Source organism: Macrobrachium nipponense, chromosome 34, assembly GCF_015104395.2.
Source record: "Macrobrachium nipponense isolate FS-2020 chromosome 34, ASM1510439v2, whole genome shotgun sequence".
Taxonomy (NCBI): domain Eukaryota; kingdom Metazoa; phylum Arthropoda; class Malacostraca; order Decapoda; family Palaemonidae; genus Macrobrachium; species Macrobrachium nipponense.
The window spans coordinates 23,994,151-24,011,650 of NC_061095.1; the positions used below are offsets into that span (position 1 = coordinate 23,994,151).

The window sequence follows — 17,500 nt, forward strand, 5'->3', positions numbered from 1 at the left end:
TACATCCTATATATACAGTAGTTATCCCTTATCCTGACAAGCGATAGTTACAGAGAAAAGCATGACAATGGTAGCATTCACATCCATCTTTCAACTGCTGGATCAAGGAAAAGTGAAAATTATGTAAATTGAGAACACTTAAGGCAACAGATGCTGACTTCAATGATAAGATGCAGCACAAATGAAAAATACTTATATCCATACCAAGCATATGCTTACGAATTAGGGGAGGAGTTAAACTGCGTCGGTAACAAACACACACTCATACACAATAATATATATATATATATATATATATATATATATATATATATATATACATTTATGTTTAATACATATTACAACAGAGAAGGGTGTTTCTAGAGGGGAAAAACACACAATGGTCACACCCTAACTACAGACTACGAGAGAGATTATGTAGGTAAAAAAAGAATAAAATAAAAAATAAAATAAAGAAACTCAAAAATGCGCCAAAGATCGAGTTTTCTGTACAACGTATAATCCTGTATGAACCGCGGGCCATGAGACTTTCAGCCAAGGGCCGGTGGTGGCCTGTCCTACAGTGCTGCCAGAATAAAATCAGCATTACTGAGGCTAGATGGCTGTGATTTGGCATGGTTGATGACTGGAGGGTGGATGATCAGCATACCAATTTACAGCCTTCTAACCTCAGTAGCTTTTAAGATCTGAGGTTGGACAGGATAAGTGCGGACGGACTGACGAAGCCAACTCAATAGCTTTCTTTAAAATAAAAAAAAAAAAAAAAAAATGATCACTCTACGTTCGTCCCTTCACCTCCGAATTAACGACGCCAGGAAACGGCGCCAGGTCGTGTCATCAGGTCCGTATTGATTCTTCTGTTCACGTGTGTGAAGTGGCTAAAGTTCCCTCTTGATTAAGCAGGGAAAGTGCGATATTAGTAGTCGCCATTTTCTTGTTTATTTATTTATTTATTTTTTTTTTTTTTGTGGGGGCGGGGGGGGCTCGGAACCTCGTGATGTTAGTAGTCGCCAGCGTCTTGTGTAATATTTTATTTATATATTTTATTCTTTTTGGGGGGGCTCTGAAACCTCGTGATGTTAGTTGTCGCCAGTGTCTAGTGTAATATTTTATTTATTTCTTTTTCTTTTTTCTTTTTTTCTTTGTTCGGAAACCTCGTGATATTAGAAGTCGCCATTGTCTTGTGTAGTACTTTATTCATTTTTTTTTTTCTCGGATACCTCCTGATATTAGTAGTCGCCACTCTCTTATTTAAATTTCTTTTCGGAAATCTCGCAGGTCAAAAAAAGAATATAAAATAAAAAAAAACGCTCTTTCATTTCATAACTTAATCAATACTTTCATAATTTCGGTAAGTTCATTTTCGTTTAAGTAAATTCTTTTAGTAAGCTGTTATCACTATGCGAAGTTCTGCATAGCAAACGAATTATAATTCGCCTCGTAATATCAGTTACTAAATCAATCGCTTTATGCTTTTCAAAGAAATAAAAACTCTAGGAGAAAAGACAATATCATAAGATGAAATGTAGTTTTTAAATCAAATAACTTGACCAACAATTTAATATCTCTCAGCAAGTCCAGTTCTTTCAAAAGCAGTGACATTTAAAACTCAAATGTCATGATTTCTGTATAGCAAGTGAATCTTTATTTTCACTTGCAAGGAATTGAAATAAAACCTTCAGCTTTCGTGGCGCTTATCTTAAAAAATAAAATATTTCAATCATTCATAATGTTGATTCTAATTCGTCAATGCGTTTTAGCCTGGAGTCAAAAACATACATTAGATGAAAGTGAAAAACACGAGAATATCGTCGGTTATTAACCACACGTGCCTTTCAAAAAAAAAAAAAAAAAAAAAAAAAAAAAAAAAAGAAACAGACACAATTAACTAATACGAAGTCCCCTTTATCCAGTTCTTTACAAACAAAGGCGGTTAAAAAGTTACTCTTCCGTTGTCGAGTGAGGGTATAAAATCTCATCCCCACGCGAGCACATTTTTTATCTTTTTAATTCCTTTAAAGTTTTATACAAGTTACGAAAGGAAACATTTAAAAGAACCTACTTTTTTCTTTATCTTTCTTTAGTCGTGTCCTCCGTCTTTGCAATCCGAACCCTTGAGACATTTGTATAAATACTAAACCAGGTCGCAGTGTTACTTCAATTCGTTCTCTGTGGCGTGAAAAATGGCTAGCCTATTGAAGATGGAAATTAGATCAAGGATTTAAATTTTCGATTTTGATAGCAAACAGAGATTAAAAATGCTTTTACGCCAAACCAGGATTTGTATACGACTTCATCACAAAGATAAATAACGCAAAGAAAAGCTACAATAGAATGTTTTGTGACCAGAATAGTATGAAAATGAATTAATGTAACGTAAAACGGTTTAAGATTGTAGAGAAAATACTTTGTAATAATTGCATTAAAAAAAACTATATGAAGTACACAGTGTAACATTTCTATTTTCCTTCATGTTATAAGAAAAAACAATCCTGTTTTAAATGAACCGATACTAAAAGGCTGACTTATTGGGAAAAAAAGCTGTAAATTGATAGCACCGATTCCAATTTCATTCAAATCATAAAAAAAAAGTTTTGGCGTGAATATACATATTAGCTTTGGAACGTTTAAGCTACGTCCGTTTCAGATTAATTAAATAATATGCATAATGTTAATGACAGTAATCAGTCAGGTGACGATGGTAATTAAAAGCAGCCCGCACAACCAATGTCGCACTCACCTACGGTCATGAAAAAGGTTATGGGTCCTTCCTCTTTTACAAGCGGCTAATACTTTTTCACCAAAATTACACACACACACACACACACACACACACACACACACACACACATATATATATATTATATATATATATATATATATATATATATATATATATATATATATATATATACTCATAAATATATTATACATATATGATATATATATAACTCATTTAAAAAATATATATATACATATTATATATATATATATATTATATATTATTAATATATTTTATATAATTATTAAATACTCATAAAACTATTTCTAGTATATATAAATATATATATATCTAAATATATATATATAATAATATATTAAAAATAAAATATATATTATATATATATATATATATTGATGTAAATGATTCATTTTAATATATCAAAGTTATTACAATGCATGTTCTCAGCATTCTTACAACATTTTACGTCTTACTAATTAATTTTCATACTATTCTGCTCTCAGAAAATTCTATTGTAGCTTTGCTTTGCGTTATTCATCTTTAAGATGAAGTCATGTACAAGAAGCCTGTGTTTGGCGGAAAGCATTTTTAATCACTGTTTGTTATCAGAATAGGAAATTTTAATCCGCGTTCATGTCAAACGATAGATTGTATTGTGTTTCTTATACTGATCTTTATTATTTTAAATATATGTATATATTATATATATATATATATATATATATAATATATATATATATATATGATATATATATATTATATATAATATATATATATATATATATATATTATAGTTATATATAGTATTTAAAAAAATTATATTTAATATTATAATTATAATATAATATATATATATATATATATAGTATTTTATATTATATATATATATATAAATATATATATGTATAACTGAATCACGAAAATATAGACACAAGATGACTATATAAATAAAGACAAAATCCACCTAGCAGTCTGGCTAAGTAAAGGACAAGTCGAAAGGCCTTGCAGGCCTCCATCGTTTCTCTTTCCTTCGTGATGTCATATCATATATATATATATATATATATATATATATATATATATATATATATATATATATATATATATATATATATATATATATATATGTATATAGAGTATATAATATATATATAATATATATATATATAATATATGTATATATATTATTTATTATATTATATAACTATATATAATATATATACATATATATACTAATATATAATACATATTATATATATATATAATGTATATATATATAAGTATATATAAGTATATATATATAATTATATGTTATATACTATCTATATATATTATTAATATATATTACTTATATAATTATAATAAGCATATATATTACTTCATGACCACATTTTACATGTAAAATGGCTAATCCGTTTCAAGCCCTCCAAAAACACCCCAGTAAATTTCATAATAAAGCTAAATTGACCTATAAACAATGAAATACTACAACAATTTGGACCAAAGCTACAATAGAATTTTCTGACAGCAGAATAGTATGAAAATTAATTAGTACAACGTAAAATGTTGTAAGAATGCTGAGAACATGCCTTGTAATAACTTTGATATATTAAATGAAATCATTTACATCAATGATATATATATATATATATATATATTATATATATATATATATATATATATACGTATATACACATAATATAATATATATATATATATATATATATATATATATATATATAATCTATTTATATGAGTGTAGCCCCCATGGCTTCTTTTAACTTGAAGCCCAAGAAATCGATGAAGGGCGCGACGTGCAGGAAGAGGATTAGCCTCATTAAAGAGAGTCCATGATTCAGATTACGGTATTCATCATCAACATCATTATTTTAAAAATGAAGAGAAACTGAAACGAGAGTGAGGATGAACATTTTTATGACTTTACAGGACAATGTAACAAGATATATGTCATAAAATATCACAGATTTAAGTTTTAGAATAAAACGCTGGATTTGTAAGAGCAACTAATTGTTAAGATTTCTACCTGAAACTAAAGTGTTCACGTTAATATAGAATGGGATATAGTAGGTAAACCGTTCCTGGCATGGGGGAGATCTTCAGTACCTTATTAAATTATTTCAAAAATAACAAAATTCAATTTTACTAAAATAATTCTCTGAGCGTCTTAATACATACATACATATACATATATATATATATATATATATATATATATATATATATATATATATACATAATATATATATATGTGTGTGTGTGTGTGATGATATATATATATATATATATATATATATATATATATATATATACGTATATATGATATATATATATATATATATATATATAAAACATAATTCAATTTTACTAAAATAATTCTCAGAGCGTCTCCATATATATATAATTATATATATACATTACATGTATATATACAAACATATATATGTATATAAATATATATATATATATATATATATATATATATATATATATATATCTAATGAAAAGTCTTATCATAATATTGTGCAGGATAAAAGTTTTAATGGAGTCGTAAGATATTAGAAAAGAAAAATATATTAGAAAATAAAAAACAATGTTTAAAATGTGAGTAAATTAAAAAATAAAAGGAGAAGCTCTTCAGGGTAGTAATCCAGTGCATCGCCTCTTAAACTTCGTAAAGCAACGGCAGAGGTAATTAGCGCTATAAAGGCAGCTTGGAACTTCGAGGTACGAGAAACTATTCTTCAGAGCACTTGGGCAATGAATACTCAACAGATTCTGCCTCACAATGTATAGGTAAATTTCGGAAATGGCGCCACAGTCCCTGTCATTTATTTGGGGGTTCGAAGAATCTCTCACTTTTCAAATGCTAAGGATAAAATGCGACACTTTAATGTAAAAATATAGCATTTGAAAGCTTCAACAGAATAAAAATAAATTAAAGAGATACGGACTGGAAACCTTTTCTATTTAAGAATCAAGCTTCAAAGGAGAGGTATAAAAGACAAGGCGTGATCAGACCGCTAGCTTACTCGGGGCGTACGCTAAAATCTATGATGTCACGGAAAATTAAAATAAATATGCTATATTCTATAAGAAATAATTTTTCTGTATGGTTTAACATGCACATTATTTATCTTTTACATTTCCATCCTAATCTCTCAGCAGTCTAATTGTCAAGTTACCCATCATATCACTGTACCTAAACCAAAGACCCGGGTTCGAATCCTAGCTGGGACAGATGCACTTCTTAACAGCAATTCCCAAGGTGTAATGAATCGATATTGAGATAAGTATAAATATATGTGTGTATATATATATGCCTGTGTATATATCCTAAATATGTATATATATATATATATATATATATATATATATATATATATATATATACACATATTGTATGTAATCACACACACACACACACACACACACACACACACACACACACATATATATATATATATATATATATATATATATATATATATATATATATATATATATGTATAAATACATAAAAGCAACGCAGCATGTAATGAACGAATCAATCAAGTCCTGAATTGTTGTCTCATGACAGAAACAATATCCTGAACACCTCTCCGCCCACTGGCCTCCCCCCACCCCCAACCCCAGTAGAACCTAGCTACCTTACTCTGATAACAAAAAAATAAAGAGAAAAAGAGAAGATAAAGCTGACACTCCCAAGTGGGCATTTCTGGAGAGAGAGAGAGAGGACATGGGAGCCGGAGTATGGCGAGGAGGTGTGGGGACGGGTCTTCCAAGGAACCGAGAGAGGGGAGAGTATGGCCGGATGGAGGAGCGAACGGGAAGACAGGAAGATGAGAACGATGGGGCGAGTGAGAAGAGATAGATGACGAGAGAGAGAGAGAGACTCCGCATTCAATCGATGATCGCGATATCTGACTGATGGCGTGAAAGTCTTCGGTATGCCGACGTCAGCATATCTGAATGACAGATCTGCTGTCCGCTTTCCTGGTCTCAGGATGAGAATCGTCGAGAATGCGATGGACAACGAACATGTTTTGGATGCTCAGGATGACAATCGTGGAGAATGCGATGGAAAACGAACTTGTTTTGGATGGTCAGGATAAGAATCGTGGAGAATGAGATAAACAACGAATTTGTTTTGGATGCTCAGGATGAGAATCGTAGAGAATGCGATGGACAACGAACTTGTTTTGGATGCTCAGGATGAGAATCGTCGAAAATGCGATGGAAAACGAACTTGTTTTGGATGCTCAGGATGAGAACGAACTTGTTTTGGATGCTCAGGATAAGAATCGTGGAGAATGCGATGGAAAACTAACTTGTTTTGGATGCCTCAAAGAATGAAGAACTCGTGGAGAAATGCGTATGGACAACGAACTCAACTTGTTTTTGGATGCTCAGGATGAGAATTGGTGGAGAAGCGATGGAACAACGAACTGGTTTTTTGAATGCTCAGGATGAAAGGAATCAAGTGGAGAAATGGCGAATTTTGGAAAACGAATTGTTTTGGATGCCTCAAGGATGGAAGAATTGTGGAGAATGCGATGGAACAACGAACTTGTTTTTTGATGGCTCCAGGAATGGAATCGTCGGAGAATCTGCGATGGAAAACGAATTTGTTTTGGATGCTCAGGAATGAGAAACAAACTTGTTTTGGAATGCTCAAGAAGATGAAGGAATCGTGGAGGAATATGCGATGGAAAACGAAATTTGTTTTGGGATGCTCAGGAATGAAGAATTTGGAACAACGAACTTTGTTTTTATGCTCAAGGAGGAGAATTGTTTTGGAGATGCGCTGGACAACGAACTTGTTTTTTGATGCATATAAGGTCCAGATGAGAACGTGGAGAATGCGATGGGAAAAACGAACTTGTTTGGCTGCTCGGATGAGAAATGTGGAGAAATAGCGAGGAAAACGAATTGTTTTGATGCTCACAGGATGAGAATCGTCGAGAGCGATGGAAACGAATTTGTTTGGATGCTCAGGATGAGAACAAACTGTATTGGAATGATTCAGGATGCGAATCACGTGGAGATGCGATGGAAAACGCATTTGTTTTGGATGCTCAGGATGAGAATTTGGAGAATGCGTGGACAACGACTTGTTTTGATTGTCAGGATGAGACATGGAGAATGCGAGAAAACGAACTTGTTTGGAGCTCAGGATGAGATCGTGATGAATGCGATTGAAAACGAATGTGTTTTGATGTCAGGATGAGAATTGTGGAGATGCGATGGGACAACAAAACTTGTTTTGCTGCTCAGGATGAGAAATAGTTGAGAATGCGTAGGAAAAACAAACCTTGTTTGGAATTTGCTTTTCAGGATTGAGGAATTCGTTCGAGAATCGGATGGAAAACGGAACTTGTTTGGATGCTCAGGAATGAGAATCGTGAGGAATTGCGAGGACAACGAACTGTTTTGGAATTGCTCGGATGAGGAATTCGTTTTTGGAGAATGCCGATGGGACAACGACTGTTTGGATGCTCAGGAATGAGAATCGTTGGAGAATGCGATGGACCAACGAACTTGTTTTGGATGCTCCGGAGAGGAAATCGGGGAGAATGCGCAATGACAACGAACTTGTTTTTGGAGCTCCAGGATGAGAAATCGTTCGAAATTGCGATGGACAAAACGAAACTTGTTTTGGATCGCTCCAGGAGAGGAATCGTCGAGAATGCGAATGAAAAAAAAAACGGAAAAAAAAAAAAAAAAAAAAAAATTTGTTTTGGATGCCTTCAGGGAATGAGGAAACAACTTGTTGGATGCTAAGGTGAGGAATCGATGGAGAATGCGATGGAAACCGAAATTGTTTTGGATGCTCAAGGCTGAGAATAGGTGGAGATGCGGAATTGGACAACGAACTTGTTTGGAATGCTCAGGATGAGAATAGGGAGAATGCGATGGACAACCGAACTTGTTTTCGGTATGATCAGGATGAGAATCGTGGAGAATGCGGATGGCACGAACTTGTTCGGATGACTCAGGAGGACGAATAAGTGGAGAAGGCGATGGACAAACGAACTTGTTTTCGGATGCTCAGGATGAGAATCGTGGAGAGGAGAATGCGCATGGACAACGGAAATTTGTTTTCGGAATGCTCAGGATGAGAACGTGGAGAATTGCGAGGAAACGAATTGTTTTTGGATGCTAAGGATGAGAATCGTGGAGAAATGCGAGGGAAAAAGAAACTTGTTGGATTGATCAGGAGGAGAATCGTGGGGGAGAATGCGATGGAAACGAACTTGTTTTGGATGCTCAGGATGAGAATCGTTTGGAGAATGCGAATGGACAAACGGAACTTGTTTCGGATGCTCAGGATGAGAAAATCGGGAGAATGCGAGGACAACGAACTTGTTTCCTGATGCAGCAGTAATGAGAATCGTGGAGCAATTGCGAGGACAACGACTTGTTTCTTTTGGATGCTCAGGAGAAGGGAATCGTGGAGATATGCGAATGGACAACGAACTTGTTTAGGATGCTCAGGATATTGAGAATGTGGAGAATGCGATGGACAAAACGAATTTGTTGTTTTGGTATGCTCAGGAATGAGAATCGTCGAAGGAAATGCGATGGGGAACAAAAACTAATTTGTTTGGATGCTCTAGGATTGAGAATCCGTGGGAGAATGCGATGGGACAACGAACTTGTTTTGGATTGCTTCAGATGAGAATCGTGGAGAATGCGATGGAAACCGAATTTGTTTTGGTATGCTCCAGGATGAGAATCGTGGAGAATGCGGAATGGACAACCCGCACTTGTTTTGAATGCTTCAGGATTTTGAGGAATCGTCAGAAGGCGTGGAAAACGAATTTGTTGGAGGGAGGGGGGGGGCCAGGTATGGGAATTTGTGGAGAATGGCGATGGACAAAACGAACTTTGGTTTTGGGATGATCCCAGGGATGGAGAATCGTGGAGAATGCGATGGACAATCGAACTTGTTTTGGATGATCCCAGGATGATGAATCGTGGAGAATGCGATGCCGGACAAACGAAAATTTGTTTTTGGATGCTCCATGGATGAGAATCGTGGGAGAATGCGATGGACAAAACGAACTTGTTTTTTGGATGCTCAGTGGATGAGAATCGTGGAGGAACTGCGCAGGAAAAACGAATTTGTTTTGGATGCTCAGGACGAGAATCGTGGAAAATGCCACTGACAACGAATTTGTTTCGGATGCTCAGGATGAGAATCGTGGAGAATGCGATGGAAAACGAACTTGTTTTGGATGCTCAGGATGAGAATCGTGGAGAATGCGATGGAAAACGAACTCGTTTCGGATGCTCAGGATGAGAATCGTGGAGAATGCGATGGAAAACGAACTGGTTTCGGATGCTCAGGATGAGAATCTTGAAGAATGCGATGGAAAACGAACTGGTTTCGGATGCTCAGGATGAGAATCGTGGAGAATGCGATGGAAAACGAACTGGTTTTGGATGCTCAGGATGAGAATCGTCGAGAATGCGATGGACAACGAACTCGTTTTGGATGCTCAGGATGAGAATCGTCGGGAATGCGATGGAAAACGAACTCGTTTCGGATGCTCAGGATGAGAATCGTCGGGAACGCGATGGAAAACGAACTCGTTTTGGATGCTCAGGATGAGAATCGTCGAGAATGCGATGGACAACGAACTCGTTTTGGATGCTCAGGATGAGAATCGTGGAGAAAGCGATGGAAAACGAACTCGTTTCGGATGCTCAGGATGAGAATCGTCGGGAATGCGATGGAAAACGAACTCGTTTTGGATGCTCAGGATGAGAATCGTCGAGAATGCGATGGACAACGAACTCGTTTTGGATGCTCAGGATGAGAATCGTGGAAAATGCGATGGACAACGAACTTGTTTTAGATACAAAGGGACACATCTCATGCCCAAAGATCACGGGATTTGTTGGAAATGTCGAGGATAGCTAAGAAACCTTACTAACGACTGAAAAAAATATATCAAAGAGTTTTAAATGCCAAAAAATTGTCACTGCATTATTTATGTCCTTAACTAATAAAGAAATCTGTATCTAATGTATCCCTGGCGTAACTGCCTCAGACACGTAGTAGTGGCATAACTTGAGGTAAGGGACATTCAATGTCCGGAAATAATATTGATCAAGTAGCATGTATCAACATTTTCCACTTTTATCATGAACTGATAAACAAATATTTTTGGAACTGGAGTAAAAAATTTAGGCTTAAGGCCATGCACTAAGAGATTATTCAATGCTGAAAATCTTGATGAAACAATTGTTAGAAGGTGGAAGGTAGGATAGAAACAAGAGAATATGAACCGATGTAATGTAAAAGGAATAAAAGGAGTTATAGCTGGTGGCCGAAGGTATTCTGCAATGAACATTAAGTAATGCCTACAGTGCACCGTGTGAGGCGCACTAACGATATTAACCCCGTACGGGGAACAAATCTTTTTGACGCAATTGCTTTCTGGGCATCAGTGACTGAGGGATCAAGAAATCTACGAAATGAGGCATGACTGAATTTATACTAGAAAATATTGAATCTTGGGAAAAAATATTTTATACGAATAAAAAAGTAACGTGTTTGGGTATGTTGTCTTTGGTGAATAGGTTCCGATATCTAAATTCTACACTAGTAAATACTGACAATAACAACATTCCTGTGTTCTACGTTATTTTTGCTCTCTGGTGTTATCAGCGCATAGCTTTTTCCTCTAAAGGCGGTGATATCATAAACTACAAGATAGCAGTCTATGATTCATGCAGCTGTACAATACTAAAGCTGAGACTCGCTTTAACAGCATAAATATATAAACACTTACGTACGATTTACTTCTTTATATATGTAATAATATATATATATATATATATATAATATATATATATATATATATATATATATATATATATATATAATATATGTATATATATATATATATATATATATATATGCATATATATATATATATATATATATATATATATATATATATATAGATATATAGATATATATATATATATATATATATATATATATATATATATATATATATATATATCCTTAAATCCACGGCAGAAAGGTAAGTGAAACAGGGACTTGGAACAAGTACTTTCGTAGTATCTTCTACACTTTCAGTGAGAACTTGACAATGTAAAATATACTACGAAAGTACTTGCTCCAAGTCCCTGTTTCACTTAACTTTCTTTTGTGGATTTAAGGATATTATCAAGCACGTAATATTATTATTATTCCAGTAGATGAAACCTATTTACATGGAACAAGAAGACTAAAGGGGCCACTGACTTGAAATTCAAGCTTCCCAAGACCCCACACTGCGCCAGTAACTGATCCTGATCCTGGGAGAGGCGCGATCCCACGACATCTGAACGGCATCCCACGACACTGGCCACCATACTAGCGGTTCAGTGTCAGAACACTGTGAAGGATTATGGAAAATCTATGCTACAAAACAGCAATCTAGCTCTCTATGCTTCAATAACAAATGTTCCGGTAATAAATGTTTTCAAATGTTTCAATTAACTATCAGATTAATTATAATCACACTGGTGTCATAGTTGGAAAAAAGCCTACGAAACTAATTAATGTATGCTGGAAACAATCGGTCGAATGCCGGGGAAATTATTTAATAAACTTATTTGTTCACAGAGTGAAAAGATCTTATGCAAGCACTGTATTTTCAACATTTATCAAATATAAGGATCATAACTTACAGAGCGTGATCCGACCTCCAGCTTACTCGAAGAGCGTGCTCAAATCTAAGGTCAAATAGTGTTGTTTCACCAACGCAAATTAAAATAAATACGCTACATATTTTATTGGAAATAATTGCAATGTACTGTTTTACATGCACATCGTTTATTTTTTTACATTTCCATTCTAATAAACAAATCATAAATATCCTACCCTAAAATTCTTGTATCTTTAACTCAACGCAAAACACCTTTTTCAGGCCTTTTTAGACTTTCCTGTTCCCCAACAAGAACACCAACAGCAAGAACAACAACAACAACATGAACAAAAACAACAAGTAGTTTGTGGGCTTACTCCCCGAGTAAGCGAAAATACTATTAGCAGAGGATGCCGAATTTAGAAAGTATATTTTCTCATGCAAATTGAGAAATTATATAAACCACGAGCCAAAGCAATTCAATATCACGCGCTTTTCCAAGAAACCTTTTCATGTTTGTTATAAAATTCAGTTTTGTTGAATGTATTGCAAAATTTATGGATCATTCCGCATTCAATGTCCCGTTGGTAGCTGAGACGCTACATTTCCCAAGGCGCCTAGACCGATCTATCGGAAATCAATATGTATAATTCTCTAAATTTCTTAGCTATTTCTTCTTTTATCACGTCAGCTTGTTCAGTAAACCTATGGTCTCTTCACTCCCAACATCGAAAGTATACTTAGTATACAAGTAACAAAAGGCACTACAGATATTATATAAAAATAAAATTCACAATAAAGTCCACAGATGCCTTAAGAGATCAATAAATTTCAAAATAACATAAGATTCGATTAGGTAATTGTCATACCACTTTTAAAAGGGAATTTAGGTTAATTTCCTCATTATACATTTAAATCTCTCACATAATTGCCCGACGACAACAAAATTGGTCTAAATATTCCCTTGCTTGCCTAAGCCCACAAGTTCTTCCACGATCAATCAATCTGTCTTTCTTTCTCACCATCTCAGTTAAAATCTTACCAACCACCTTCCCTGTTATACTAAATAGCATTGCTCCCTTACCATTCTAGCAGTCCCCTCTATCTATCACCTTTAGCTTTACGTAACGAGACAATTATTCCTATCACCAGTGTCTCAGGAACATTTCTCACATCTAGACATACCTTAGTCAGCCACTTAGTCCCAATATCAACGAAGCATCTCACTTGTCATCCCCTGAGCTCTTACTGCCTTTTAGTTGTTCAGTTTAAGTGATATCATTAGGTCCTCAACAATCACTTCCAAGAGCATTCTAACAAGGCATGTTCCTATCTCCAGCTTACTTCAAGGGCGTGCTAAAATCTACAGTCAAATGGTGCGTTTTTTCACCAACGAAAATTAAAATAAATATGCTATATTTTATTAGTAATTGTTCTGTACTGTTTAACATGGACATTTTTTATTTTTTACATTTTCATTCTTATAAATAAATCATAAGAATCCTATTCTAATTCGTGTATCTCTAACTCAACGTGAAACACCTTTTTCAGACCATTTTAGGCCTTTCCATAGGGCTTTCCTAACCCCCTCCAAAAAGAACAACAGCAGCAAGAACAACAACAACAAAGTAGTTTGTAGACTTACTCCTGGCGTAAGCAAAAATAAAGTAACCCTTTTCATTCAGTTCTGCCTCTTCCACCCATCCTCTGCACATTAACTGACGTGTCAACTGCGAATTTCGCAAACACGTTTTTTTTTTTCAATAACTGATGTTAATCCTTTCGAAATGGTAATAATGATTCAAGTGAATCCTCATGTTAATAACTACTGACATGCGGATTCACTTGCGCATGTCAGTAGTTATTAACATGTGGAATCACTTGAATCCGCATGTTAATGACTAATGACATGCGCAAGCAAAGCCGCATGTCAGTAGTTATTAACATGAGGATTCACTTGAATCATTATTACCATTTCTAAGGTATTAATAACTACTGACATGTTAATAATATCGACACAAATGTGGAAATTAATTTCTACAACAAACTCTAGATGAAAATAAAAAATAAAACATTTTTATCATGAACTTAATTACGGTTGCAGAAATTCAGACTAGTTAATTGTTGAATGTAAAAACAATAAAAGCAGCGGATTATTTTTTAAAAATCGATGACAAACATCATGAAATGATAAAACTAAGCATTTCACCTTACTAGTAAATTTGCTGTACCTTACTAAACCTATATGCTTAGTTTTAAATTATACTCATCCTTCATGTTTATTTACATCTAAGCTCATTTAAGGATGAAGGCCGCTATCGGGCTTCCATTGGATCTATCCATATTAATAAAATCTGAGTGGATCTTTATTGTTTGTGCGTCATGGATTAGGGCGGAGTTGGTAGGGGGATTGGGAAGGTAGGAGTGACATTAATCCACCCTCCTCCTACAAACCTATTTGTCCACCCTAGGTGGGGGCGGGGTTGGTAGGGGATTGGGAGGGTAAGAGAGAAATGACGGGCAACGCAAGGTTCCAGGGCAGCTCATTTAAAATATTCTTAATACTCATTGGTTGTATGTTCATTTCACTTCGCCTACTAACAAAATATATGATAAATGTGTTGTAGCTTAATGCAAAATACAAAAATCTTAAATAAAACAAATTATAACAATTTCCGAAAAAAATTCAATGGATACATCAGTCTGCATCAACGGCGTGAAACAGAACATATTCTAGTTGGCAGCATAAGACCTGTTGGCAACCCAATACAACATATAGGAGAACTCATATGTAAATTAGTCATTCATAGACCATAATTGGTGAATAAGGATGTGGCGCGGATCTGACTTTGGTAATTCACGAATGCATCCTCAAGGGAATACGTGATCAGGATCAATATCGTCCGGTTATTAACATCAAAATCCTTGCTTATGGGATGTGTTCCAATGGCCCAGCCTCCATGAACGATAAGAGTAATATATGATCATCACTGCTCTGAAAGCATGTAAATGAAGCCGGCAAAAAGTTTTGTACCAGAGAAATATTTTGACGTACTCCATTTGTAAAATACACGGAAGGTCATTTTCTAAATTTAATTTTAAATCTGAAAACGTTTAGATAAATATGTAGCACATGTAAACTCACTACATCCACAAGTGTTGCATCATCGCCATACTGAACAATCTTGTTTTCCAGGCCAACAACCATATACTTAACTTTTACTTTATCTTCCCGCCCCTGGCCAGTGGCATAAGGCTGATACAGTTCCTCTCCATCTGTCTCTATCCCGAGCCATTTCCCTCGCTTCCTCTAGGTTATGGATTTCATCCTCAAGATCCCTGACAATTATGTCTATCCACCTCGTTCTTGGTCTACCCAGCGTCCTCTCCCTATTTGTACTGCTCTCAGTGCTCTCCTGGGGTCTCTATTCCCATCCATCCTCTCAACATGTCCAAACCATTTCAGCCTTCTCCTCTTCAGCCTGATACTGACTGGCCTTTGCCTCAATCTCATCATATACACAACCATATATACTAAAAATAACAGTGGACCAAGAGACTACCCTGTGGAACTCCAGATTCCCAGAAGCAATAGGTCTTGGCCCACTCAAGACCCCGTCCTCACCAACTCGCTGCTGCCTACCCGTAAGCAAATCTTGAAGTAATCCTAAAACATATCCACCCACTGCAAGATTCTGAAATGTATATATAAGTGCCTTGTGATTTACTAAATCGAAGGCAGCACTAGAAACTCTGAATTACTCTACACTCAAAACCCCTACAAAGGTCCCCTTGCAAATTTGTATCATAAATACTGTGACTCGAACCTCGTCTCTGTGTTAAGGTCTTAAATAACACCACAGGCCATACATACGTAGAAATTCAACGATCTTGAAAAATGTAAACGTTAAAAAATTCTAAAAATTTTATCAAAATGAAAGGCACAACCAAATATTTCTATCAATACTGATTTTCTCCCTAAGAACTATAAATCAGTTGCATGCATGCACGTATATTTATAGTCTACAATTTATATTTCCAGGAAGTATTTTTGCAGAAGTATTTATTCTTAAAAGATAAATCTAAAAAATAACAATCAGATACAGACAAACACAGAGTATCTCTGCAGTTGTGCAAAGAAACACAAGAAAATAAACAAAAAGTAGAAGAAGAATCCTCGTGGCATCTGAAAATTGCGGGAAATATTCGGAACACTAACTGAGCGAGGAGGGAAAATGGAAATAAATACCCCAGGCGCCTTGAAATATGATCGATAATCCGGAACGTGGGTTGCGAAATAAGAGAAGGAGAAGAAAAAGAAGGGAAAATTCCACAGAGCCAAGAGGGGAAACATTATTTTTCGAATGCCGATGCCTTTCAGTCAAACTGACCGATATTTATAGCGGATGGAGTAAAGGAGACAGCGATCAGGATGGAAAAGGAATAGAGGCAAGGAGTGATAGAGGAAAACAAGAATGATGAGGAAGGTAAAGAAAGAGGTTATGAGTGTGAAGAGCATTAATAATAATGAATTGAATTCGAAAGGGATTATAAGTGTGAAGAGCATTAATAGTAATGAATTGAATTCGATAGGGGTTAAAAGTGTGAAGAGCATTAATAGTAATGAATTGAATTCGAAAGGGGTTATGAGTGTAAAGAGCATTAATAGTAATGAATTGAATTTGAAAGGGGTTAGTGTGTGAAAATCATTAATAATAATGAATTAAATAGAATATAAAGTTCAGGCCAAAAGCCAAGCACTGGGACCTATGAGGGCATTCAGTGCTGAGGTGGATATTGACAGTCCGATGGTTTGAAAGGCTTGACAGGAGGAAAATCTCGGTGTTGCACAATGAAATATTTGTTAAGAGCCAGATGGAAGAACGAGAATACGAATGGAGATAAAGTAAAAAACGAATGAATAGGGTTGAAGGTAGGGGCCGAGGAGACGCTGCTTATGACATTTAGTAATAACGTCTACAGTGCACCACGCGGGGTACACTGGGGGCACTAACCAACACCCCCCCCCCCCCCCCAACCACAAGAGGATTAACAATAATGAAGAAGA

General features: G+C 35.2%; 1 long non-coding RNA gene across 1 annotated transcript in view; it reads right to left on the minus strand.

The window, feature by feature from the left end:
• The window catches only part of LOC135207968 (uncharacterized), a 251,372-nt gene that overhangs the window by 114,444 nt on the left and 119,428 nt on the right, over nt 1-17,500 (minus strand). The gene's annotated exons all lie outside the window — the stretch shown is intronic.